Here is a 26,502-nt window from a genome sequence, read left to right as displayed (position 1 = left end):
TTTAACAAAACTCAAAGCAATCTCTTGTCACAGTTTGACTGCAGATATTACTCTGGTGACTAAAGGCAGGACTTTGTATTAGATGGTTCTTGGGTCTGTTTCTCCATTCTACAAAGAGAATTAAATGAATACTTGGATCTGAAAGCTCTTCTGACAAACACTTGAGGTTTATATTGAAACACATCTCTGTCTGTTTCCTTACCAAGTTCATTTCGGAGTAACAACTGCCTCCCTGCTGACACATTTGCCTTCACAAATCTGGACAGGCCCTCCATTCATCCAGCCACCCACCCAACTACCATCTCCCAAAGGAACCTGGTATTTTGGCACTAGGAATACAAAGTGATTCACAGGGGGAAACCATTGACAGCACTGCTGGAGTTCTTCTCCTTCTTCCCTCAAAGAACCCAAAAAAATGAAGAATAAGGTGGTTATCTGACACATGGCAGGTATTCACCTAGCTCAAACGCTCCGGGGTTGAGAGGAAGAAAGAAATGGAATTTTAAAGCACTGTTCACATCACTAAGGCAGGCAAACAGCACACCAGTGTCTAATTACTCAACAGGACTAGCTCCTGTTTTCCAGAAAGTAAAGATTAACAAAATGGGTATGGCAACTTTTAAACCTTTACTCTGCCTGGGACTGGTAGAATTTGCAGAACAACAGTTTAAATGACATCCTAACAAGTCTTCTGACCAGCTAATTAGTTAACACAGACACAAAGAACAAATTTAAATATTGCTACACATCACAAAATACACAATAGAAAGCTTAGGTCAGTGGCTGAAATTGACCTCTTGAGCAACAGGAAGGTCGCTCAGAAGGGGGCTCAAAACACAAACAGAAATTAACACCAAAAAAGTTGCCTTCAACACTGCAAACAGTGTATACTTTACCTCTCTTTTTACTTTGTCAGCCTCATATTTAGAGATTTGTTCTCTTAAATCAGTGCAATCGGCCTTTAATGCCTTGTTCCTCTTTTCCAGCATGTACACTTGTTTCTCAGCAGCAGCACTGACTTGTTGGAAAACTTCATTAAACCGTTCCTGGGCAACAGTCACTGCCCTTCCTTGGATGAGCTGCTGCTCCTGCAGGTTTTCCAGCAGCTGATGGAATAAATGCCTTTCCCTCTGGAGCTGGGCCAATGCCGCCTGCATGGACAGAGTCATAGCATAGAACCACAGAATCATTAAGCCTGGAAAAGACCTCTGGATCCTCCAGTCCAACTGGGAAACCAACACCACCATGCCCACTAAACCGTGTCCCGGAAGTGGAAATAATGTGCTCCGCTCTCCCCTGAGGTGTTACACAGCACTCCAGACCCCTCTGCCCAGCCCTGCCCCAGATGCCCAACACCAACAGGATGCCTGCCCCATTCCCCTCATGAATGCCCTCAGAAAAAATCCTTTTCAAACACTTCCTCGTAGTGAAATGAGGCAACCAGGTGCCACTAATTGCCAGGTAGTGGATCTTCTTACCCGACTCCTTGGGTTTTCTGCTAATGCTAGTTTGCGCCGGACTAGCTCCCTTTCTTCTGATTCATCTGAGCATGGGCTAGATCAAGGTCTCTGCCGCATTCTCTATCAGATGTAGCAAGATGAACCTCTTTTAGGGCACGGCGCTCCAAGGTCCAGCCAGGTGTTCCAGCAGAAACTCATGAATAATGCTCTGAGCCTATTGCCCTCAGGGCTGACTAGCCTGGATCAGTGCTACTGCTCCAAGAAGCAGCTAACCTCCTCCTCCCAGCTTTCCTCAGCAGGGAGCTTTATTGGCCCCCTAATCCTGCTCATGCGCAGTAGGGGCCTGCCCTAATCAGGCACAGGTGGGCTTAACACAAGCTTATGCCCACTACCTCGCAATTAGTGGCACCTGGTTGCCTCACTTCACTACACTTCCTGACATGGCCAAACACACACATGTTTTGCAGAGGCAGGGAAAGCTTCAAAGGTCACCAAAGTTCAAGGTTTCTTGCATGAGCTTTCTCTCACAAAGAGGAAGACCAGGCATGTTTAATCACACAGATCAGCCTGTTACTGAAAAATCTCCCTCTTCCCTTCAATATGCATTTTGCATTGGGAAAAAAAAAAAAAACATTTGACTGCATTGTTTGTCTGCACAGCACAGCAGGAACAACACTGGGCAAAACTGAAGGAAACCAGCTGGAAACAAAGCAGCAGTACAGCAAATATCCTGCATCTGGCAAGGATTTTTCCTCATCCTAAGAGGACTGTACCAACTTCAGACAGCAGCACCACCTTCCTCTGCACGACTCTGCCATCACCATTAGTCACTTTCTGGTTACTTTTCTTTACCTTACTGTATAGTGCAATTTACTCTCTAATGCCACTTACCAGTCCAGACTCTTAATTAAAAATATTTGGCTTCACATACCTGCACCCCAGAGTTGTCAGTGGCTTCCTTTAGGCTTCTTTTTTTTGCTGGTGATGACACATGGGAAGTAGATCCTGAGTGCTCACCTACAATGAAAACAACAGATTTTTACAACCAGCATGACCTAATGCTACCTATTTACTCCGAGAGTGCATCTTGATTAATGGTGAGAACAATCTTTACAGAAAACATCACATCCCCTCACATTTGAGAGCTGCTAGAGACAAAATGATCAGAATAGAGTTTTTAATGTGCTAAATATGTGTTAAATATTTTCTTTGGTGGCATTTAACTTTCTTCTGTAAAAAAGAAAGCTTATGAATATCAGTATGGCCACAAATAATTCACTCCAGTGTCTTCAAGGTGCAGGATCTCTCTCTCAGATAAACTGTGGTCCATGCAGTAACGAGCAAGATGCTTTCAACAACGCAAAGGGTGCCTCCTCCTCCTGCTCTGAGGCCTGAGCTGAGGAACAAAAGTGCTCCCCTCTGACCCAGCTGGCAATGCTTTCCAGCGCACACACACACGGGTGGCACTGCAGACACCTCCTACATTTCAAAACCAGAGCAGCTGAGGCACTGGAACAGAAGGGCTCTCCCTCAGCTCCACTCAAAGCTTTCCCTGGCTTCAGCCAAAAGCAAGCACAGCTTTTCAATCCAACAGCACCCGCCAGGAAAGAGAATGCTACTGGCACACCCAAGACACTCCAGTCCTCCTCCTCCTCTCCATCTGCACGTTTTGGTCAGATTGCTTCAAGGAGAACACAGCAACAGAAGCAAGAAGAGCACTTGCTGCATAGAGCACCATCTGCAATCCAACACCATCTAGTCAGGTTCCAGAAAAAGAAAAAAAAAGGCACAAAAGCTGCTTTGCTACTCTGCCAGTGGCCACCAGGATTTACAGGCCAGGATAAAATTTGCAACCTCAGAAGTCAACCACTGTTTTAGTCCATTTACTCTAGGTGGATCTATATTCACAGAGGAAGTATCTGGATCTAGATCATTTCTCTCACCACTGATTTCTCTGCAGCTTGTGCTGGGCTCATCAGGGCTGCCATTTAATAAGTACTTCTCTGTACATCCAGCAATGGCAGTGTTTAGCTCTACAGCAAGCTCTTTCTTCTCTTCTTTTCCATGTTGTTCAGCTGTTTTTTCCTGAAAGAGATGAAACAAAAAAGCTGGTAAGAGCAGAAACAAGCATCTGCTTTGCTACCCACTGACAGCTTGAAGAACATTTTTTGTGGAAGAGAAAAGGGAAACTTTGCTTTCTTTTACAAGGCCTTCTGTGTTTCCAGGGAAATAAATCTTTAGCAGAATTCTGAGGTCCTGAGTCTCGGCCCTGCTTCTGCACAGCCCCTGAGAAGCACTTCCCCACTTCAGCCCAGCTTCATTTCAGTTACTGCAAGCTTTCGGGTGCTCCTGGATCTCCCTCCTACCCTCCCTGTCCTTCGCACAAAGTACCTCAGAATTCCAGGGAGAAGCCCAGAGAAAATCCTCAGCTTTCTCCACTTCTTCCATGGGTGGCAGGGAACCTACACACCAGGGAGGAAAGGAGACACTCAGTGGTTTTATATCACCCTGCTACTCCACTGTTTTATGTTGGAGGCTTTTCTTTAGTAACTTTTGATTCTAGAACCGTGGCTATCATCTAAAAGCACAAGGAATAATAAAAAAAAAAATCTATGTGAACAAAAGGAGTTATTTATTTAATTGCAATTGGCAAATTTCCAGACTAACACACTTCAGAGGAGTCACCTGGCAATGTCTGGAAAAGGAGGTAGGGAAGGGATGGGCAGGGCAGAGGAAGGGCTTGGCCAGGGACAAAGGCTTAGCAGGGGATTCATAGCTTAATCTTAAGGATATGGCTTATTTGGTTCTGAAATTACAAAGTGCCGTGTCTTCACAAGTTAATTTTCTTGCCTACTAGAGAAGAAAAAAATACAAAACTCTACTTAGCAAGCCTACTTTTACAGATCAGTCTATCATGCAATCTTTCCCAGATAGCTTACTGCTTTTCCTGCCCTGCTGGAAAGCCTTCATGCGCCGTGTCACCTTTGGCTTCTGCTGCTTCTGTAAAGAAAGATGTATTTCTGCAAAACTTTTTTTTCAATAGAAACAAACTCAAAGAACTGTTTACATCCCTAGACTTGATGCCTAAATGAGCCTCTGCAAGTACACTAACCAAAATACCCCTCAATTTTAGTATCATGCCAGAAAAATGCATCGCTTCCATTTACATCAAGGCAAGAAAATTAATTCATGTTAAAACTAAACATGCTGGCATCTCCAACTGCCACACTCCTGCTCCTCACCCCTCCAGAACCCCACTGCAACACAACAGATGCTCCCGACATCGCTGCACAAATTGCTCATTCTTCAGCACACCAGTAAGAACAGCAGGCACCAGAGCTTGGAGCTGACAAAGAGAACACTGCCTGAGCATTCCAAAAAAGAGGGGAAATGTGCAGTGTGAGATGACACACAAGCACAGAATGCCATCTCATAGAAAAGAACCTGTTTGAGTAACTCAGCCATTGAGTGCTGGTGGGGGAACCTGATGGGGAGGGAAGGAGCAGCAGCAGATGGAGGATTTCAGGAGGTCCTCACAAAGAAATGCCCTGTTCCTCTATCTGTTTGGACTGAAACACCAAATTTACAGAAAACAAGAATCACCTCACAGGAGAAGAACAGAACAGATTATAAAAGTAACTGAGAAACTTTTAGGGTCTGCAAACCTGACCCAAATGAGCACCAAGAAATGAAGCAATGTGGTTTTTATGTCGTTACCTATTGCTCCTTTGTGCCAAACCGTAACTCTGCTGCACGCTCTGCCACACCCACGGTCTGTTAGGAAAAACTGACAGCAGAAGAAAGGCTGGCAGGCCAGAGACTGCTTCTATCACAGAATGGTACAGGTTGGAAGAGCCCTCCAAGACCATCCAGTCCAACCTTTGACCAACACCATCATCTAACTACTAAACCATGTCCTTAAGGACCAGCTCCAAATGCCTTTTCAATGCCTCCAGGGATGGTGCCTCCACCACTGTCCTGGGCCATTCCAATGCCTGACAGCCCTCTCAGTGAAAAAACGTTTCCGAACACCCATCCTAAACGTCCCCTGGTGCAGCTTCCATCCATTTCCTCTGCTCCCATCCCAGTTCACTAAGGAGAAGAGGCTGTTTCCCTCCTTACTCCAACCTCCCTTGAGGTACTTGAAGAGAGCTCTAAGGTTCTAAGGAGGAAACAGTGCTGGCTGGAACTGCAGTTGCTTTCAATCCCAGTTACTTGCCTTCAAATAACTCCTTTTCACAGGACAATTTCCCTGGAAATGCACCATACCTTGGGAGTAAAATCCAGTTGTTCTGCAGAAGCACTCCAACCATCACCAATCCCCTTTTTCTCAGATCTGCTTAAAAAGCAAAGCAAAGTGATGACACCTGTGCCTCCCAGATCACCCCTCAAGGAAGTGGTAGGTATTTGTAAAGTCTCACCTTTTCAAGCCTCCTTTGGAAAAGTCTTCCACTCCTGCTCAAACACGAAACGACATGGTGAAATTAGATTTGGCATGCTAAAAATTCAACAGTACATATGAACAAGGTACTCCTTGCACACATGAGTACACAGCAGAGGGAAAAGTTTTACTAGTTCATGTAGTATGATGTGTAATATTATGCTAGAGACAATACTAGCTGCTGCTCTAGCCAGTTACAAACTATTCTGAAAAGGGAAAGAAAATCAAACAGCATAACCCAACCAAAAGCTTAACCTCACACTCAGCCTGTTACTGCAGCACAGCAAAGAGACTCTCATGATGCAGGACACGTGCTTCATGGTGCCAGCCAGAGACTGCAGTAATAATGCCAAGAAATGTCCCCTGGACACTATCTGCTGTCCATTTGCCACACAGTTCTGATAAAACACCCTTAAGAACCCAGAGAGAATAAAACCTCCACTGTAGGGTCTGAGAGGCAAAGCACAAGACTAAATTCCATTGCATAAAAATATTAATTTCCTAAGATTCTTTTAGGGTTATGTGGCCTCGTAAGGACAGACTGGATTTTAAAACCTCAGAGAAGGAGGTAGGCGTTTGATCCCAGGACAATTTAATGTCACCTGCACGAGCTGCTTCTGCCTTCTTTGGAGCTGCACTTTCTGACAGCTGCTCACTAAGACTAAAGAAAGAGAGAGAGAGAGGAAACAGAGTTGTTAAAAACAACCACTTCCTGGCAGGTAACATTTAGCAGAAGAGTTAACAGCCATTTTTTATTCATCCTACACAGTTCACATGAATTCAGGGACTCCTAAGTACTTCTGAAGGGCAAGACACAGAACTTTCTGCAGGGCTGGTACACACTTCAGTGTTCCCTGCAGTCACCTTCATCCTACAGATGCACATTCCAAGTTATTAACTCCTGCTTGGTACACTCTTTCAGCCTAGCTTTTAACAAAGCGCACCTAACCACATCAGAGAAGGAACAACAAAATTATTCAACAGCCACACTTATAAGCACACCTAACCACATCAGAGAAGGAACAACAAAATTATTCAACAGCCACACTTATAACCGACCACTTCATTGAACCAAAAAGTTAAACGTTTACCTGGGATACCCATAAATACAAGCATAATCATCAGCTGTCCGCCCATCAGCATCTTTATGGGAAATGTCAGCACCGTAATGCAGGAGAACTTGGATCAATTTCATCTTCCCGACAGAAGCAGCCATCATGAGTGGGGTTCTGAAAGATCCAGATGTGCTATGAAGTTATCATTTTACACAGACAGTCAATATTTTCATTCCTGCGTGCTCTCAGCTTGCTCTCCCATTACTTGACAATGAACAAAAGAAAAAGCAGGTTCCATTAAAAGCAACAAGAACATGGGAGAGGGAGTCAACACAACTGCATGGTCACACCAAGCTGCCACACGCACACCACTTCAGTGCACATGGAGGCTGCTGTGCCTCTCAGCAATCCCACCGAAAGAATACTCAAGGGACCCATGTGGATAAACCCCTTACCTTTGTTGCTGGTCTCGAGCATGCACATCAGCTCCCATTCTCAGGAGAAACTCAGCTGTCTCTACCTGACCTTTGGAGACAGCAAGACTGAGTGGGGTAAAGCCCTCCTGAAAGGACAGACAAATACACCAAGTTAATCATCGAAGTCAAAAATAGTCTTCAACAGAAATATTGCTGCCACTTTCTGAAACAACTTCCTTTAGAAATAGAAACATGTACCTTATTCTTGGCATCAAGATTGGCATTATGATCAAGTAACAGCTCCACAACTTTAGGACTGCAAGACAGGACTGCCAGGTGGAGGGCGGTGTTGCCAACAACGTCTCTGAGGTTTGGGTCTGCACCACACTTCAGCAGAAAACCAGCACAGGCTTGGTGCTGGAACTGCACTGCCTGAGAACACACGAAAAAAGGGAAGACTTCCAAAACTCACATTTCACTCCATCACAGCTCGCCCAGCTTCTGACCACTGGCAAAGAAGAGCACCTGCAAAGATGACCTGACAGGTGCCTGTTCCACTCCAAATCCAACAGGCGTGTTTCCACACAGCTCTGCGCACAAGAGTCCTGCCAGACACCTCTCCTTTCATGCACACTCAATAAGCCCCTCTTCCAAGAGCAGAACTTCTCTCACTCACCATCATCAGGGGTGTTGTCCCAAAATTATCAACAGCATCCAACTGGCAGCGGTGCCTTACTAGAAACGTGACGACCTCTGTGTGGCCGTTTGCAGACGCCAGATGGAGAGGTGTCCTGAGAATTAAACATGGGAGCTTAACACTGACAGACAAGGAAAGAACCAAAGCTGTGGCACCACCCAGCCCGGGGGACCCTGCTGCTCCTGCTGCTGCTGCAACCCCGCACACATCACCCACAGGGCAGGAGAGACCTGGGGAGGCCTCAGCAGCTGCAAGAGAACCCTGCAGGGAGAGAAGGGCCAAGCGGCAGCCCAGCAGCACGCACCTCCAGGAGCACTGGCGCCCACCCAGCAGCTCCCGGCACTGGAAAGCTCTCAAGTTCCCCCTCCCAGCTGACAGGGCACATCTTGCTTTGCAAGCAATCAGCTCCAAGGGGATCCCACACAAACCCTGCAGGGGGGATGCTCCCGCACGCCACCCGAGGTGTCCCAGCAGCGGCCACAGCCCCTCACCGATTCTTCCTGTCGCGGCGGTCGATGCCCCAAATCTTGATCCACCAGCGCCAGCGCCTCAGCCAGGCCAGGTGGCCGCGGGCAGCCGCACCGTGCAGACTGCCCAGACCTTGCTGCTGAGGCTTAGGGGCGCCGGTGCCGGCAGCAGCAGCAGCGCGGGGCTGCCCAGGAGCGCTGCCAGAGCAGGGAAGCTTCTGCTTCTTGTTGAAAAGCCCCATCCCAGGAGCTCTGCGAGCTGCGGCACGGGCACAGCCCTGCGGGAGCAGTGGGAGGCAGCCGGCCGAGCCGGGGGGGTATAAAAGGGAGAGTCAGGAGAAGGGAAGGGCAAAGGCAGGGACAGGGGATGTAGGAGAAAGGCAGGGATGAGGCGGGAGCAAGGAGCAAACCAACGGCGAGGAGCACGAGCAGCCAGAGAGGCAGAGACCAGCACAGCTCAGCACAGGAGCCACAACCGTAGAGTCACCACCAACGGCACTCGCCAGGGGCAACGGTGGGCGGGGCCGAACCACCCTGTGGGGGGGGGGAGGGGGTAGAAGGGGCCGAACCAATTCACGGGGGGGGGGGAAACGAAGGAAAGAAAAAGGCATCTGAGAGAAGCTGAGAAACTCTCCCCCATCGGAATGAGTCATACAAAGAATTGTTAAGTTCTTCCCCTGAGGAAGAGGCTTCTTCATAACCAACTAAAATGAGCAGCTAGAGAGGGTAAAAAATAACCCTTCTTGTGTGGATGGTGCCCAGCTGGCTGTACTTAGGATTCTCAGAGCTAGGCAGTGACCCTCTATTGGTGTGTGGTGGCTTTTTGTATCAAATACTGTGCTGAATGCTGTGAGCTCTCTGTCACCAGCTTATCCCATCTTTGCAGTCTGCACAACCACTTCTGGTCTCTCACCACATATTTAAATGGCAAACTAGCTTCCTCTGACTCCACAGAGCTCACTGCAAAAGTTCCACTGCCATTGTACAAGTACACGGTGTTTCCCTAGACAAGTCTAACCCACAACTAGAGGGAAATGGACATCTAGAATTCTCCTGGCCTAATGGCAGGACAACTATCTTTTCCCTAACTCTTGGGAAAATGTTAACACAAATGTTAACTGTCACCATGCTCCGTGTGCCACACCCAGCTACACAGAAAATCTTCTTAAAAGTTCCCTGCTGCAAACACATCCTCTGCAGGCCCCGGCACCAGCCTGACCTTCCACAGGCAGCCCAGCTTTTGAGCAGCCAGCCTGAAATGAGCCATAATGGCTGTAATTAGCCCCATTGCTGGGCATCAGCCAGGGGAGAATTTAAAAGCAGCAACTTGCCTCAGGCTCTGAGTCTCACTGTTACAACTTTGTTATCTCCTGTTTCTGCTCTCAGAACATCAGATGTGATTGTTTTGAACTAACAAAAAAACCTGCACGGAACACTTGCATTCCTCACAATAACTGATCCCACAGCAGGGAATAAAAGCTGCATCAGTCAGTAGGGCTTTGCAAAGAGCACACAAGAACTCATCAGGTATGGGACCATCAGAGGAGGAGGGCTCTTTGGATAAAGAGAAAGGCTTTTTCTTCTTTCCTCTGGCATATGCTTCCCTGGAGGCAGGGTGGGGAAGGAAAAACACAAAAGTTAAACACGGCTACATGGAAAAAGTTAAAGACAGGCACACGGAAAAATTTTCCAAGCTTTGGATTTTATCAAAGGAAGCAAGAGATGGAATTCTGCTCACCTCATGTAAGCCGTCTTAAATACATTTATATTAAACTACTTTTTTTTGGTTGCTTTGGCACTCCAATGCTTCCCCATGATTTCTCTTGTTCCCTTTTTGGTCAGTTCAGTTAGTTCCATACTTATGCATTAAGAGTTGGTATTGCATATTTCCCCATTCTTGTCAGCAGAGCTTCCTTTGTATTGGGATCTTTCACCTCCAGCATGAAACTCCTTGGAATTCCTGTGCTCTTTCTAACTCTGGGATCAGGCTCGACAGTTTAGGCTCAACACTCCTCATTTAACTGTTGCAGACCCACTGAAATGTCCATAACTTACAGCCAACTAAATTACTCTGCCAACACTGGGTTTCTAACGTAAAATTAACAAAATGTCTCAGAAACGGTGAACAGCTTCTGAAGGGCTTCCTTGTGTCTTGAAGCTGAATAATACTGCAGGATTACACTGAGGCTGATCAGGTACTCCCCTCCTGTCTTCCCAGCCTGGGATCAACCCTCTATAGAATAGTATCCAAATAGAAACATTTTGTAAACTTAAACCAATGACTTCAAATTATTAAAAATCAAAGTTTTGTTCACATCTCTTTTTATCCAGCTACAGATCATAACATAAGATTTAAAATAACAAAGCAAAGACTCTTGGGGTTTTTTTAAGTATTTGACAAGAAATTCCATATACCTCAATAAGCTGGGCCAGAGAAACAAGTGCAGAGGAGTCACTGATCTCTTCACAAAAAAATAATGAAAGGGTTTTTACATACCTGTTTTCAAGAAATAAAACCCCATCTGAATTAGAGTAAATACTATGAATGCGGTTTGGATAAATGCACTGTGGGAATTACCAGGGTCCCTGGGCCAGCTACACTCACGCTCACAGAGAGAGACATTCATGTGCAGCAAGGAATTCAAACTGATCAGTGACAGCATCACTGATGTCAGATTCAGACTGAGTGGTTTCAGACCTACAGACAAGAAGTTTTCAAGTTGAAACATGACACACCACTCCATGACCAGCAGAGGCTGTATTCTTCACACAACACAGACACACACTTGATGAATTTCTACATTCAGATCTCCTAACAGCTTCTCAAGTGCTCAGACCCCACAACTCTGGGTTAATGTAATGCCTCACCCCATTCTAGTGAAGAAAATTCAGTTATACCTAAAATCAGGATGACAAAAAAAAAAACATCCCACCCCTTAGTGATTTTTTTATACTGGAAGGACTATTTTGAAATGCAGAGTTACACATCATATGATTCCACCCCAGGTGGTGGAATCAACATCTAGAGCATTACCAGTCAGGTATTTCCTTGTGTTCCTTATCTGTATTTTAGCAGCAGCAGGACAGAGTTTGCAAAGCTGTAGAAAAATGCTGCCCCTTTTCCCAGTGTCAGTTCCAAGTGGTGGTATCCTGAAGAAAGGCTGAACCTTTGGGAAATGGAAGCAGCATCCAAACCTGAAGTCACCCAGATCCAAACATGTCCTGCAGGCAGAAGGGAAGAAAAATGACAGAGCTTTTACCCACAAAGGCACTGGGCTCCAATCTTGTGCTGAATGTGTCCACTGGGCTGTTGGCATTTTCATGTGCAGACAAACTATTCAACTGAACTGCTTCATCAGACAAAGCCCAAAGATCAAATGCAGAACTGCAGAATACCAACTTGGGGAGAAACAATTCTTTAACTGATAGCAATCTATTGAAGACATTTATGTACTCAGAGGGGCCCAAACAATTTCACCTCAGTTATGCAGCTTCAGGAAGAAATGTCCAGGCATTTACAGACACAAAAAGGAATTGTTTAGCTGCACAGAGGTGTCCTCAAAATGTTTGGGATATGTTGGTTTGAGTCGAAAGTAAGAAACAGTACCAAGTATAACAGTAACAGATAACAGTAACAGTGGGTTTTGGTAACATTTTCAAAAATTAGGAAAAAAAAAAATTAGGAAAAAAAACCTGTGCAAATGATGGCATTACACAGTTTTGCTATGCTGAATCAAATACATTGCATTTACAACAAAGACTGTGTTTTATTGGAAAATACTTTAAGTTAATGTTTGGGAAATTAATACAAGGGTACATTGTTTGGATGTAAACGCAGGCTGCAATAGAAAGTGTAAGACTGTGATTTTACATACAGCTTTTGATGTTCCACTCACTGGCTCCCTTTGCCTTCCTCATGTTCCACTCACTGGCTCTGACTGGCTTCTAGAAGAACAAAAAAGGTGATCAGAACTCCAAATAAAGCACTTGTGTCCAACCTTAAGTAGTGAAAGCAGAGTATAAACTAGTTTTCTGATGCACAGAGTAAAACATGTTGAAGACAAAATTCAGTCCCTAACCCCACCTTTTCTTCTTCAAGATGCTGCTGTTCCTGCTGCCCCCCAGCCTGTCACTGCCCAGTGTCCCATCACCCCCAGGCCTTCACTACCCACTGCCAACCCCCAGCAGCCCCCTGGCTCTGCCATGGCTCCCTCAGCAGCCCTGGGCCCATCACTGCCCAATGTCCTTTCACTCTCCCAGACCCTCACCACCCCATGTCCCCCCTGTCACTCCCAGCCTGCCACCTCCCCGTGTCCCCTCCTGTCAGCAACCAGCCATGGCAGAACAGCCTGGGGGAGATGCAGTGGGCTTGGTGGTCACAGGGCCAGTGAAGGGAGGGGATGGCTCAGGGTGTCTGAGTGTCTCTTAGTGCAAGAGGATATAGAAAGAAACATTCTTGGGAACAAGTCCCCAGTGATCACCTGGTTTTTCCTTTTTCCCTTCCAGGTGATGATGGGCAAGCCCCAGGCCCATGCAGCCATTCTCTGCGCACAAGTCCCCTGGGGCTGGGTATCTGACACACGTTTCATAAAAGAACACAGCCCCAGAGATTTGATTTGTTCATCTTCAGCTGGGGGAAGGTGTGTGTGTGTGTGTGTGTGTGTGAGAGAGGAAGAGCTGCTCTCCCATTTCATTTTTGCACCTTAGCAAAAACATTGCATGATTTACACTCAAGAAATCAAAGGTAAGCGACGCAGATGGCTCCAACCACAAATTTCCACTGACTCCCTAGAAATATGCAAGACCACACTATCAGTCACACTGCCCTCCCTGCTTTAGAGGTGTCAGACCAGAAATGATGATTTCAAGACAGAAAACACAACACAATCCAGCACAACAACAACAAAAAAACAACCTGAAGAAACCAGGTAAACAAACCAAGAGTCCCTAATCAAACCCTAAAAATGAAAACAAGCTTTCATCTTTGAAAAGAAAGCCCAGGGTGCTGGGGCCTGGCCCAGCTGCTCATCACTGCTCTTCTGGGGCTCTGCCCAGCTCCCTGCCCCCAGTTCTTCATCCCTCCCTCTCTCTCGTTTGCCCACCACAAGTTTGGGCTTTCACTGGCTGTCTCCCTCTCAACGTTTCCCAATTCCTCCCTGCCTCTTCTCAGAGCTATTGCTGTTTCTCTCTCTCTTTGTCTCCACATCTTTCCCTCCCTCTCCTCTCCTGGCCTTATTGTCCCTCTCTCTCCTGCAGCCTCTCCCCTTTCCTGCCCCTCCCCTCACCCTTTCCCCTCTCTCCTGCTCCCTCTCCCACCCCTCTGTCACTCCCCTCTCCTGGGGCCTTTTCTGTCTCTCTCAGGCCCCTGGCCCGCCCCTGGCCCACTCTCTGTCCATCCCCCCTCTCTCCTCCTTCCCGCCCTTCTCCTCTCTCTCTCCCTCCCTCCCTCCCTCCCTCCCTCCCTCTCCCCCTCTTTGCCCCCTTCCCCTCCATCTCTTTCCCGCTCCTCACCACTCTTTTTCCTGCCTTCTCTCCCTGCCCAGATCCCCTTCCTCCTGCTCCCCCTCCCAGCTGGGCGGGGGCCGGGGCAGCCCCGGGGTCGGGCGGGCTCAGGCAGCAGGAGAGGAGGAGAGCCCCGGGGCATGCTGGGAGCTGTAGTCCCGGGGCATGCTGGGAGCTGTAGTCCCGGGGCATGCAGGGGGCTGCCCGGCGGCCATCTTGGTTCCCGGGCCATGCTGGCAGCTGGCATTTCCCCACTCTCCCCATCCCGCAGCGGGGGAAAAACTCCGGGAGGGCGGCATGGATGAGCCAGCAGCTCGTAAAAGCCCTCAAAATGAAGGAGGAAGCATGCAGAGGGGGGATGCAAGGGCAGGTACCCTAGGAGGAGTAGACAGGTGGTTGGAGCAGCTGGGGAGCAGGGCAGGAGAGCCACATCCATCCCAGGTAGAACTTAATCTTGCCAGGGGTGGAAAGAGGAATAAGAAAAGCTTTGAGAGGTACCTCTCTCAGGTGGGCTGAGAGAGTTGGGGCTGTTCAGCCTGGAGAAGAGAAGGCTCTGGGGGGGCCTTAGAGATCCTTCCAGTCCATGAAGGGGCTACAGGAAAGCTGGGGAGGGGCTTTTCACCAGAGAGAGTAGTGACAGGACAAGGATTAATGGTTTTAAACTGAAAGGGGATAGATTTAGGTTAGATATTAGGAAAACCTTCTTCCTCATGAGAGTGGCAGGATACTGGAAGAGGTTGCCTAGAGAAGTTGTTGATGCCCTTCCGAGGAAGTGTTCAAGGCCAGGTTGGACGAGGCTTTGTGACACCTGGTCTAGTGAGAGATGTCCCTGCCCATGCAGGGGGTTGGGTCTTGATGATCTTTAAGGTCCCTTCCAACCCAAGCCATTGTATGATTCTCTGCCTCCTTAGGAGCTGTGTCCTGACTTCTCTGCAGTACTTGAAAAAGCTTGGGTTTTGTTATGGGCAGCTCAGCAGACACCAGTGAGACTCAGTGCCTGAGGCAAGTTGCCTTTAAATTCTCTCCTGGCTGATGCCCAGCAATGGGGCTAATTACAGCCATTAGTGGCTCATTTCAGGCTGGCTGCTCAAAAGCTGGGCTGCCTGTGGAAGGTCAGGCTGGTGCTGGGGCCTGCAGAGGATGTGTTTGCAGCAGGGAACTTTTAAGATGATTTTCTGTCTAGCTTGGTGTGACACATGTGGCATGGTGACAGTTAACATTTGTGTTGACATTTTCCCCAGAGTGAGGGAAAAGATAGGTGTCCTGCCAGTAATTCCTGGTAGGCCAGGAGAATTCTAGATGTCCATTTCCCTCTAGTTATGGGTTAGACTTGTCTAGGGAAACACCCTGCACTTGTGCAATGGCAATGGAGCTTTTGCAGTGAGCTCTGTGCAGTCAGAGGAAGCTAGTTTGCCATTTGAAGATGACAAGTGAGAGAAAAGAACTGGGTTACACAAGAAGGGTTATTTTACCCTCTCTATCATAGAATCATAGAATTGGCTGGGTTGGAAGGGACCTCAGAGATCATCAAGTCCAACCCTTGATCCACTACCGCTACAGTTACTAGACCATGGCACTGAGTGCCACATCCAGTCTCTTTTTAAATATCTCCAGGGACGGAGAATCCACCACTTCCCTGGGCAGCCCATTCCAATGTCTGATCACCCTCTCAGTAAAGAAATTCTTTCTAATGTCCAACCTAAACCTCCCTCGGCACAACTTGAGACCGTGCCCTCTTGTCTTGCTGAGGGTTGCCTGGGAAAAGAGACCAACTCCTTTGAATTGGTTATGAAAAAGCCTCTCCAGGAGAAGAACTCTACCAGCTCTTTGTATGGCTCATAGAGGTGGGGGAGAGCTTCTCAGCTTCTCTCAGATACTTAAGGGACCATTGTCACCTGTAGTGGCAATGAATGAATGCTGAAGCTTAAACCAATGCAAGGTTTAAGGATTAAAGGAGGCTTTTCCTTTCCTTCAGCCCCCTTCCCCCTGTGAATTGGTTTGGCCCCTCCCCCCCCCCCACCCCCCCCGCCCCCCCCCCCCAACCCCCCCACAGGTGGTTCGGCCCCACCCACCGTTGCCCCTGGCAACTGCTGTTAGGGGCGACTCTGCCGTTGTGGCTCCTGTGCTGAGCTGTGCTGCGCTGTGTCTCTCCAGCTGCTCCTGGTTCAAGATCTGAACAGGTTGCACCTCGCTGCTGCCCACGGTCACCTGTCCTGGCTGAGGTTCTGGAACTCGTGGATCAAGATTTTGGGGCATCGACAGCCGTGACAGGGAGAATCGGTGAGGGGCTGCGGGCAGCATGCTCGGGTGGCCTGTGGGAGCATCCCCCCTGCAGAGTTTGTGTGGGATCCCCTTGGAGCTGATTGCTTGCAAAGCAAGATGTGCCCTGTCAGCTGGGAGGGGGAACTTGAGAGCTTTCCAGTGCCGGGAGCTGCTGGGTGGGCGCCAGTGCTCCTGGAGGTGCTGGGCTGCTGCTTGGCCCTGCTCTCCCTGCAGGGTTCTCTTGCAGCTGCTGAGGTCTCTCCTGCCCTGTGGGTGATGTGTGCGGGGTTGCAGCAGCAGCAGGAGCAGCAGGGTCCCCCAGGCTGGGTGGTGCCACAGCTTTGGTTTTTTCATTGTCTGTCAGTGTTAAGCTCCCATGTTTAATTCTCAGGACACCTCTCCATCTGGCATCTGCAAACGGCCACACAGAGGTCGTCACATTTCTAGTAAAGCACAGCAGCCAGTTGGATGCTGTTGATAATTTTGGGAGAACACCCCTGATGATGGTGAGTGAGAGAAGTTCTGCTCTTGGAAGAGGGGCTTATTGAGTGTGCATGAAAGGAGAGGTGTCTGGCAGGACTCTTGTGCGCAGAGCTGTGCGGAAACACGCCTGTTGGATTTGGAGTGGAACAGGCACCTGTCAGGTCATCTTTGCAGGTGCTCTTCTTTGCCAGTGGTCAGAAGCTGGGCGAGCTGTGATGGAGTGAAATGTGAATTCTGGAAGTCCTTCATTTTTTTTTTTTGTGTGTGTGTGTGTGTGTGTTGTTCCCAGGCAGTACAGCTCAGAGAACAAGACTGTGTGACTTTTCTGCTAGAGCAGGGGGCCGACCCAAATCTTGCAGACATCGATGGCAACACTGCCCTCCAGTTGGCCATCCTGGCTCGTAGTAAAAACCTCGTGGGGCAGTTAATCAAGCATGGTGCCAAACTGGGTGCCAAGAATAAGGTAAATATAAATATTTCTTCAAGAAGTCCTTTCAGAAAGTTGCATCGATACTTCTTTTACAGATTTTTTTTTTTTTACTTTGATTATTAAGATGATGCATTTCTCTGACTTTTCAGAAGGGCAGTACCCCACTAACTCTTGCTATCACTGAAGAACACGAGGAGATATTAGAAGATCTCCTGAAAGCAGGAGCTGATGTGCATGCTCGAGATGAGCAGGAGAAGGAGGGGGTGCAGGAAGAAGGAGGGGGTCCAGGAGGAGGAGGTGGTCAAGGAAGAGGAAGGGATCCAGGAAGAGAAGGGGATTCAGAAGGAGGAGGGGATCCAGGATTAGGAGGGGGTCCAGGAAAGCAAAGACTTTGGTTTGCTCCTTGAGTGTTTATCCAAATGTGTTCATTGTAAAGGAATGGGGAAAATACTTCTTCCGAGAGCAAGTTGGAATGAAAATAATGACTGTGTCTGTGTCAAATGATCCATGGCATTGCATGTTTTGAATCTTTCAGAACCCCACTCATGATTGCTGCTTCTGTTGGGGAGATGTATTTGGTCAAAGTTCTCCTTTCTCACGGAGCCAATTGTCGCAGCGAGGGAAGACTCGGACACTCAATATGAGTTATCAGCAAGCTTCATTTATTGATTATAGCACACTATATTTTTGCAGTCCTTAATAAGCTAATACATATTCTGTAATCTAACCACCCTATTGGATATTATTCTAAATGTCAACCCCACCTTAAGTTCCTTGGTTATCTACATCCTTCTGTTACATTCTTTAGCTAACCACAAGTCCCTTTTGTTGTATAATGGCTACAGTCAAGGACATAGTGCCCATACCAGGTGGTAGTTAGCAACATTCATGCAACATTGGCAGATCAGACTAGCTGAGTTTGATGTTTCCCAAGAACTTCTTCAGCCATCTGCAACATGTCTACATGGCCCTTGTCACACAACCAATCCTCCACAGCCAATATTTCCCATGAAGACAAAGATGGGAGGATAGATGTGGATTATGCTGATCTCAATGGCCATTTACGGTAAACTTTGAACTTTATGATTAGAATGCGGTGTGGTCTCTTCCTCTTCCAATAAACCTCTTCCAATGTCATTTTCACACCTTGAAGACTCTCTTCCCTATAGATTTGCAGATTTGCTCCTCATCCCACGTGATCTGTCTCTTCCTTTTCCACTAAACCTCTTCCAGTCTTATTTTCACACCTTGAAGTCTCTCTTCCCTTTTCCCCTTTTATCTTCCTTTGGGAGGGTGGAAGGGGGGTGGAGGGGGTGGTACCAGAGCAATTCTGTCACCTGGGCTTTTTTTTTTTTTTTTTTTTTTTTTTTGGTTAGCACTGAGATTCTCTCAGGTGGTTCTCTGTGCCTAGAAGGCAGGCTGAAAAAATGTTCTGAGCAGGAGTTAATAACTTGGAAGGTGGGAATGTTTGTTTATAGGGTGAATGTGACTGCGGGGAATGCTGGAGTGAGTTCTGTGTGTATTACCAATACAAATACTGAGGAGTTTATGAATTTTTGAAAACATTTGCGGGGGGGGGATAATAAATTGGTGTTAACTGTGGTGCCAGCATGTGGTTCTTTTTACCAACTTTATTTCCTCTCTTTCTCTGTGCAGTGTAAGTCACTAGCTGGCAAAACTGGAGGACACAGAAGAAGCTCCTGCAGGGGATGCACTTCGATCTCCTGAGCAGGCAGGAGCTGCTCCAATTTTTTGGGGTGCACCTGCTGTGGACGGAAGAGGTAGGATCCTTATCTATGGAGGAGCTCAAGAGGAAAATGATGTTACCTTTTCGTGAGGTGGTTTGTATTGTCAGCACTGACTGTGCTCCCTGGTGACTTCAGTGCAGGCATCAGGAGGAGCAGCACAAGAAGCTTTGTGAAGTTGCTGATTTGTTACTTTTTGGCCTTGTCAGGCTGTTGTGATTTGTGTGCTCCACGTCTACTGCCAGGATTCTGTCCCATAGAATTAATTTTTTAATATAAATGAACTCTAGATTGGAACCTGTTCTTCTTTTAGTTTTTTTAAGTGTGTTATATCAGAACTCTGTGGCAAATGGGCAGCAGAGAGTGTTCAGGGAGCATTTCTTGGCATTAACAGTGCAGTCTGGCTGGCACTGCAAAGCGCATGATGAGAGTCCCTTTGCTGTGCTGCAGTAACAGAGGGTTAGGGGGTAAGCTGGGGTGATCCTGAGAGACTTTCTGAGGTCCTCTGAAGTGTATGTTTTGGGGAGGAGTCCTTGTGCCACATCCATTCCATGTGCTTGTGGTCAAATCAAGAGAAGCAGCACTCCCTCCTGCTCTGAGGCAGGCCCTCTCCTACATCGTCCCGATCCTAGTCGCAGTAGCCTTCCTAACCCTGGTAGAACGAAAAGTACTAAGCTACACACAAGCCCGCAAAGGACCCAACATTGTAGGCCCATTCGGACTTCTCCAGCCAATAGCGGAGGGGGTAAAACTATTTATCAAAGAACCAATCCGCCTATCAACATCCTCCCCCCTCCTATTTATCACAACCCCAATGCTTGCCCTCCTGGGAGGGTTGTAAATGGAAATGTGGGTTTTTTTTTCTATTCCATTCCATAAACCAGGTGTGCAGAAAATGAAAAAGTGTAAAGAGGAGCAGATGTGGCAGCAGCAAGAAATAAGAGCCAGAGACTGATGAAAAATTCAAAGCCAAAATCCAGATGATTTTATTTACAGAAAGTACAAAAAAAAGAAGGGGAGGGGAGTAGGAAGTGAAAAGGAAAGGGGAGGGGGAGAGGGGGGAAAGGGGAGGGGGAGAGGGGGGAAAGGGGAGGGGGAGAGGGGGGAAAGGGGAGGGGGAGAGGGGGGAAAGGGGAGGGGGAGAGGGGGGAAAGGGGAGGGGGGAAAGGGGAGGGGGAGAGGGGGGAAAGGGGAGGGGGAGAGGGGGGGAAGGGGAGGGGGAGAGGGGGGGAAGGGGGGGGGAAGGGGGGGGGAAGGGGGGGGAAGGGGGGGGAAGGGGGGGGAAGGGGGGGGAAGGGGGGGGAAGGGGGGGGAACGGGGGGGAACGGGGGGGGAACGGGGGGGGAACGGGGGGGGAACGGGGGGGGTAAAGGGGGGGGTAAAGGGGGGGGTAAAGGGGGGGGTAAAGGGGGGGGTAAAGGGGGGGGTAAAGGGGGGGGTAAAGGGGGGGGTAAAGGGGGGGGTAAAGGGGGGGGTAAAGGGGGGGGTAAAGGGGGGGGTAAAGGGGGGGGTAAAGGGGAGGATGGCAAAGGGGAGGGGGACTACGCATCAAAAAAATACCAGGGAAGGGCAACAGGGCTGTCATCCATCCAACCAACTAAGAACATTTATTCAGACTGACAGAAACATCTTTTCATGTCTTCTAATCCATCACAAGAATCAGCTCCCAAGGATGTAATTTAAAGTTCATCAGTGTCTGGCAAGAAAAGAGATAAGATTCTTCGTGTTACTTTTACAGGAGAGAGGGGCAAAGAGGTCACTGTCAGAACATTATGGCTACGAAGCCAGAGCTGAACACTCTCTGTGGTTAAAAGCAGACAGCAACAGAAGGAAATTGGCTCAGGGGCTTCCTGCTTTCAAACAGCACCGGTCACTCCAAAGCTGTGACTCTGGAGTAATCATCACAAAATAGGTGCAACTCCTCCTGGGACATCAGGCCTCACATCACAGAACAGGTTTGATGCCACGGATGACAAACATTCAACTCCCCTGACGATTGCCTGAACACTACTGAGTGAGCTTTCCCTAAAGAAAGGATAACTTTTGATTAGCCTCTTCTTGCCTATTCAAATAAAAAGACTGCAACAGAGGAGCTACAAACACAAGCAATGAGCAAGGGACAGCAAAGACCAAAAACTGACAGCAGAGGGTGTGTGTTATGGGTCAGTGCTGAAGGCAGCCACTGGACAAGGGAGGAGAAGTGATGGCTGAAGTCTGAAACTCTGTGTAAGGGCTCCTTTTATGTTTGTGATTGAGGATTAACTCCAGTGAAAGGTGACTTCAGATTAAGCCAAGTGTATCTGTGTGGAGGAAATAGGTAAGATTCCTTTCTGATGGGTTTTGTTTTGGGTTTTTTTTTTTTCAGGCAGCTGTTTAAAGCTCTACAAAGCATTTTGTAAGCAGAAAGTTTCCACGTTCAAGTAAGTGTAAAGCTAGCGGAAAAAAACCCTGTGCTTAGCACAGGAACTAAACAGATTTCAAGATGTTGTTTTCAAGAGGTAGGAGCAGTCATCTTTTTACTTTTACATAACACATTACCATGTCTAGGTTCTTCAGAGGCAAATTCATCCAGTTCCCACCTGTACTAGAATTATACAGAAAACACACCATTAACATTGTGCAATATTAAACTTCTAAAACATTCTTCAAATCCACACAAAAACAGGCAGTAACTCCAAGGGCCAAAGAAGTGAGGCCATAAACCAGCAGAGTGGAGGGAAGGGCCCCCTCTGCAGGACTAAAGGGAGAGCAGTGACCAAATTCACAGCTCCTCCAGGAGAACCCCTCTACAAACCCAAATGCCTCCTACACACAGTGGATCTCCCACACTGAAGTATGAAGTGAGATTTGTTGCAGATTTATTTATTGTAGTCATACATCCTAGGTAAGAAAATTTTATTTAAAGCTTAGCTGGGAACATCCTATGGCATCATCTTTGGTTTCTGGGCACTCTTGGAAAACAGCACTCAAAACCCAAACTTTTCACCCCTAGCACACCTAGATGTTGTGTTGGGATGAGGAGGAGTTACACCATGAGTAATCCCTGCAAATGAGTTGTAAGTGAGGATGGGATTTCAAAATGTCTACCTTGGCTGCAGAAGAGGAAATCCTGTTCATCAATAATTCTGCTCCTATGGGTGAACTGGGATGCCTCCTACTGGACTTGGACTTCTGTTCAGAACCAGGATGTCCCAGGTGAGTTGAGTGGTAAACTGGATTTGCAGCCACTGATGGGAAGTGTGTTCTTCCACCTTCCACGAAGCTTTCTGTAGGCTTTTCCTATTTTTTTTTTTTTTTTTTTTTTTCCCCCATCAGTTCTGAAACATTCAGACACAAAGAATTATCTCTGGTAGGAATAGATTAGGAATGACCAAACCCATTTGACCTGAAGGGTTCTGGGGAGCCTATATCATAGGAGCCAAACCTGCAAGAGTTACCAAGACTTGGGATTGCTCAGCACTAAAGCTTCAAAGCAATCTGTGAACGGAGTTTGCTCTGGAATTTTGGGACAACTTCATCTACCTTGGTTTTAGCCTCTCCCAATTCCTTTTCCAAGCCAGGTTGGCTTCCTCCAGGTTCCTGCAGCGCCTCGTAGCAACTTCCAGTGAAGCTTCTGCCACAGACAGCTTTTTAATGTCACCTCTCTGACATTAAATGAAATGGCTAGATGAGCATGAAAAAAGTCATAAGGACATGAATTCTGTCTTTAACTTATTTGATTATTCAGTTACAACTGTCTTGAATTCAAAAAGTAGGAAACTTTTGCCTGCCACCAGCAGTCAGCCCCTCCAAACTCACGGAGCAGCTAATGGAGGTTTCTGTTTTCTAATACATAAAAAAATATTATAGTATAGATAATATTATACTTTTTGAACAATACACCAGCATACACTGAATCATGTTATTTTTTTTAACCAAACCCAAAGCAACCTGTTTGATGCAAGAGCCACAGGTTGACTGCAGATACTACTCTGGTGACTAAAGGCATGACTTTGTATGAGATGGTTCTTGGGTCTCTTTCTGCATTCTACAAAGAATTAAATTAATACATTAAATTAATAACTAAATTAAGACATTAAATTAATACCAAGTTAATTTTAGAGTAACAACTTTCATAAATCTGGACAGTCCCTCCTTTCCTCCAGCCACCCACCCAACTACCATCTCCCAAAGGAACCTGGTGTTTTGGCACTAGGAATACAAAGTTTTTCCCAGGGTAAAACCATTGACAGCACTCCTGGAGTTCTTCCCCCTCTTCCCTTTTACAGAAACTGAAAAAATGAAGAATAAGGTGGTTATATCTGACACATGCAGGTATTCACCTCACTCAAACACCCCAGGGTTGAGAGGAAGAAAGAAATGGAATTTTAAAGCACTGTGCACATCACTATTCACAGACAAACAGCGTCTAACAGGACTAGTTCCTGTTTTCCAGAAAATAAAAATTAACAAAATGGGTACAGCAACTTTTAAAACTTTGCTGTGCCTGGGACTGGTGGAATTTGCAGAAAAAAACTTTAACATTCTAATCAGTCTTCTGACAAGTTAATTAGCCTAACACAGCCACACAGAAGAAATTTAAATATTGCTGCACATCACAAAATAGAGAAGAGAAAGCTTAGTGGCTGAAATTGACTTTTTTGAGGAACAGGCAGGTCCCAAAAGACAGAATGCAGAAATGAACAGCAAAACACTGCTTAGAGCCTTCAAATATGCAAAAAGTGTGTCCTTTACCTCCCTTTTTTTTTTAGTTTTTCAGCCTCATAGTTTAAGACTTCTTCTCTTAAACCAGCACACTTGGCCTTTAATTCCTTGTTCATCTTTTCCAGCATGGAAACTTGCTTTTCAGCAGAGTTTGTGGAAAGTGTCATTAAAGCACCCCTGTGCAGCAGCTGATGGAATAAATGGCTTTCCCTCTGGAGCTGGGCCAGTGCCTCCTGTGTAGACAGAATCACAGAATCATTAATGCTGGAAAAAAACCTCTAGGATCCTCCAGTCCAGCTGGGAAACCAACACCACTAAACCATGTCCCCAAAGTCAGAATAATGTGCTCCCCTCTCCCCTGAGGTGTTACACAGGACTCCAGACCCCTCTGCCCAGCCCTGCCCCAGATAATCCAACAGGATGCCTGCCCTATTCCCCTCATAAATACCCTAAGAAAAAAGTCTTTTCAAACACTTCTTAGCATGGCCCAACACACATGTTTTGCAGATGCAGGGAAAGCATCAAAGGTCACCAAATTCCAAGGTTTCTTGCATGAGCTTTCTCTTACAAAGAGGAAGACCAAGTATGTTTAATCACACACATCAGCCTTTTACAGACAAATCTTCTTTACTTCAAGATGTATTTTGTATGGGGGAAAAAAATGCATTTGACTGCATTGTTTGCAGGAACAACACAGCCCAGCTGGAAATAAAGCAGCAGAACAGGAAATACCCAGCATTGTGGAAACGATTTTTCCCCACCCTAAGAAAACTGTACCCAACTTCAGACAGCAACACCACCTTCCTCTGCACGACTCTGCCATCACCAGTAGTCACTTTCTGCTCATTTTCTTTACCTTATTGTAAAATTTACTCTATAATTACTCTCAATTTACTCTATAATTTTACTTAGCAGTCCGGACTCTAATTCAAAACATTTGGCTTCACATACCTGCACCCCAGAGTTGTCAGTGGCTTCCTTTAGGCTTTTTTTTTTTTTTTTTTTTTTGCTGGTGATGACACATGGAAAGTTCACCTCCAGGGAAAACCACAGTCTTCTTCCAAGGATTTTTCCAGCAATGGAGAGCAGAGTTATAGCTCAGTAGTGTGAGCAGTTTGACTTTTCTCCTTTCTTCTTCTACAGGGTGATGACTGCAGCGTGGTGTTTTCACCAAAGCTGTTTCTCACTGGATCTTTTGGAAGACAGTGAAATTTTAGAGGTTCTCTTCTCTTTGTCAACAATTCTTGGAACTCTCAGGTGTTTTCCTCAAAGCAATCTTTGGTTTTCTTTGAGGAGCACCCTGGGGATTCTTCAGAGATTGCAGAATGCTCTTTTTAATGTGCTTCCAGAGCACTTCAGGAGAGAGAGCTATGGGATGATCTAAAAGCCCAGCTTGAAGGTTTACCGGGAAGCTGTTTCTCACTGTACCTTTTGGAAGACAGTGAAATTTGAGAGCTTCTTTTCTTTGTCAACACTTCTGGGATCTCTTGGGTGAGATCCCAATCTTTGATTTTCTTTGAGGAGAACCCTGGGGATTCTTCAGAGGACTGCAGGATGCTCTTGTTAATGTGCTGCCAAAGCACTTCAGGAGAGGGATCTATGGGATGATCTAAAAGCCCAGCTTGAAGGTTTACCGGGAAGCTGTTTCTCACTGTACCTTTTGGAAGATGGTTCACTTTGAGCCTCCTCCCTGGGATGCCACCCCTCTTAGGTTTGGGCTTCAAGCAGAGGGGTAAGTCTGCATAGCACAAGGCAGTGGTCTGTAGGACATTCTGCACCAGGCACCGCTCGGCTAGGACGGACACGGCCAACATTTCTCTGGCGCACTAAGACACAGTCAGTGAGGTGTCAGTGCTTGGATCCAGGATGCTTCCAGGTTGTCTTCAGGCTGTCTTTCTGCTGGAAGAGAGTGTTGGTGATGGTGAGCTGCTACTCAGCACAAAACTCCAGCAGGAGACATCTATTGTCATTACAGTTTCCAACACCGTGCTTGCCCAGGACTCCTTTCCAGGCTTCATAGTTCTTTCCTACTGCGGTGTTGAAGTCACCAAGGATTATGATCTTAGCATCTGCAGGAACCTTTTGGGTGAGGCAGTGCAGGTGGGTGTAGAATTTGATTTTTTTCTGCATGGTCAGCCTGGAGGGTTGGGGCACACATACTGAGGAGAACAACATGGTGCTTGTTGTGGAGTGGGAGGCGTAAGGAAAAGATGAGACCCCCAATGAGCGGTCGGCAGATTTTCAAGTTTGGAGGCCTGGAATATCCATGAATAAAAAGCATAATCCTCAGCTGTCAGCCCAGCAGTGTCTTCATGGGAAACATCAGCACTGTAATGAAGGAGAACTTTGATCAAATGAAGATTCCTACCAGCAGCAGCAATCATGGGTGGGGTTCTGAAGGATTCAAAACATTCTATGAAAGGGATCATTTTACACAGACTCTGTCATGATTTTCATTCCTGCTTGCTCTCAGAAAAAAGGTCCACAGGACCACACCCCATTAACTTGTGCAAAGGAATAAAGAGAAAAAAAGAATCTTGTTTCCCACTAATTCGTTCCATTCATATCTCTGTGGTTCTCATCCATGCCTGAGGAAAGAGAAAAGGGTGGAAATAAAGCCAGCACACTGATTTCTGGAAAAGAGAATGAAGGGCCAGGCAAAATACAGACCCTTTGGGGAATAGAACTTGCCTGCACTGTTCTCCTTCCCCCCACCTCCCTGGAAAAGATATCCCAACAAGCTATCCCAAACCTCCCCCTGAGCAGGTACTTCTCATCTCACTGCACATCTCTTCATATTGGGCTCCCTGGCAGCACTCACCTTCCCAAGAACTCTTTTT

General features: G+C 46.9%; 1 long non-coding RNA gene across 1 annotated transcript; it reads right to left on the bottom strand.

The window, feature by feature from the left end:
- Nucleotides 1–472: 472 nt before the first annotated feature.
- LOC139803645 (uncharacterized) lies at nt 473–25,836 on the bottom strand. The gene is made up of 3 exons (XR_011729087.1): nt 24,698–25,836; nt 2,392–2,477; nt 473–1,151 (listed from the first exon to the last, which is right to left on the bottom strand). It is a non-coding gene; the product is annotated as an uncharacterized lncRNA (long non-coding RNA).
- Between the last annotated feature and the right edge of the window lie 666 nt (nt 25,837–26,502).

This window comes from Heliangelus exortis, chromosome 16 (assembly GCF_036169615.1).
Source record: "Heliangelus exortis chromosome 16, bHelExo1.hap1, whole genome shotgun sequence".
Taxonomy (NCBI): domain Eukaryota; kingdom Metazoa; phylum Chordata; class Aves; order Apodiformes; family Trochilidae; genus Heliangelus; species Heliangelus exortis.
This window is presented reverse-complemented; position numbering and strand designations above follow the sequence as displayed.